Source organism: Marmota marmota, unplaced genomic scaffold, assembly GCF_001458135.2.
Source record: "Marmota marmota marmota unplaced genomic scaffold, marMar, whole genome shotgun sequence".
Taxonomy (NCBI): domain Eukaryota; kingdom Metazoa; phylum Chordata; class Mammalia; order Rodentia; family Sciuridae; genus Marmota; species Marmota marmota.
In genome coordinates, this window is record NW_026000103.1 from 2,778,706 (window position 1) to 2,780,582 (window position 1,877).

Below are 1,877 nucleotides of genomic sequence, written 5' to 3' on the forward strand. Positions count from 1 at the left end.
GAGAGAAGATGGGAGGGGAGGGAGGGGGGATAGTAGAGGATAGTAAAGGTAGCAGAATACAACAGTTACTAATAGGGCAATATGTAAAAATGTGGATGTGTAACCGATGTGATTCTGCAATCTGTATTTGGGGTAAAATTGGGAGTTCATAACCAACTTGAATCTATTGTATGAAATATGATATGTCAATAGCTTTATAATGTTTTGAACAACCAATAAAAAAAATAAATTAAAAAAATAAAAAAATAAAAAAAATAAAATGCATTGTAAGCAGGGCTGGGGTTGTGGCTCAGCGGTAGAGCAGTCGCCTCGCATGTGCAAGACCCTGGGTTCGATCGTCAGCACCACATAAAAATATATGAATAAAATAAATGTATTGTATCCAACTACAACTAAAAAATAAATATTTAAAGAAATGCATTGTAAGAATGAATTTCCCCTTGACGAGTCTATAACGTGCATTGTGACTTGTGCAAATGGGAATATTTTTATAATGTACTACCTATACTCCATCATTTCTATTTCTTACTAACAAATCACAGGATTAATGATGCAACTGCTCAGGTGGCTTGTTTATTCTGGGTCAGAAGGTGAAATGGGAGAGGGGGCAGATGAACATCTCTGCCACAGAGGCCTCTGCAGGGATCAAGAGCTCTGGCTCTTAAAGCACCCAGGGTGCCTCTCAGTAAGCTAGTATCTCTCAATCCATATTGAAATACATCCAAAAACTGATGGTATAAGTTTTCAGACTGTGTATAATGTACATGAAAGTGAAACCTTCACACTTCACAACTTTTCCTTGCTATGTCACATAGTACTTGTTTTCTTTGTTCAGATGCCCGGGATTAGTTAACCATGTCAGAAAAAAAAAAAATACATACACACATCTACATCACACATTCTTCACTATTCCTATAAGTTTTTCAATGAGAAAAATGGAGAGAGGAGTGAGAGAACATGAAATCTCTTTGTAGTAACAAAACACAAGCTAAACAGGGGTTATCAGACCCCCTCATGGAGGATGTGTTTGCGGCAGCTCAGAAACTTGACAGAATGCTGAGAGAGTCCAAACCCTGGAGTAGCTCCAAAATTTGATTGTGTGTTTTTTTTTTTGTTGTTGTTGTTGTTGTTTCAATATTACTGCTGTGTTTCCTCCCTTTGGGTTTCTTTGGTTTTTAAAGAGTTTGTCACTCACTGCTTCTTTACACTAAAGGTGGCCACTGTCAAGTACTTAGTGTAGCACTCCATGTTCAGGCTCAGTATTCTGAATTAAAAGATAGAATAGTCTTAGCAACAGCCCCTGGAGAGCCCGCTGGACTGACTGAACACAACTTGGTTTTACTGGTCCCAGTGCACATCCAGGAATAGCAAGGGTGGGAAACCAGGGTTTTGACATACTATATCATCCACAGTCCTGCTCTTCAGCTCTGCCTGATGCTATTTTCAGAAGGGGAGATGAGTACATGTCAGCCACCCCTCTCCAGCAGTTGCATTGGCATCCCGAATGAGCAGCAAGAGTGCTCAGATTTTTGCTTCTTCTGAAAGTATCTAGCATCACTCAAATTTTGTAAATCAATTAAACTCAGGCTTCAAGAAGGGAGATATTTCCTGGTAACCAAAATATATTTAGCTGGTATACAAATGATAAAATTTTTAAATGATCCACATACAAGAAAATGAGCTTTGGATTCTCATCCCTTGTCATGGAAAAGGAAAATAAAATTATCACCTAGACTGATAGATTGACTAACCCTTCTGTAGATACACTCCACAAGCTTCCCAACTTCATATAAAATCCAGGTCTCTCACCACGCATATGCACAGGCCCTCCCAGGCTTGGATTTACCTGTTTTATCCCATCCCACCCCAGCCCTGCA

The 1,877-nt window shown here is 39.3% G+C and overlaps 1 protein-coding gene and 1 long non-coding RNA gene across 3 annotated transcripts in view; one reads left to right on the top strand and one right to left on the bottom strand.

Moving 5' to 3' along the window:
• Positions 1-1,877, bottom strand: part of Adamtsl1 (ADAMTS like 1) — a 905,649-nt gene that overhangs the window by 567,891 nt on the left and 335,881 nt on the right. The window lies entirely within an intron of this gene.
• LOC125610827 overlaps positions 1-1,877 on the top strand; it is a 243,682-nt gene that overhangs the window by 201,350 nt on the left and 40,455 nt on the right. The window lies entirely within an intron of this gene.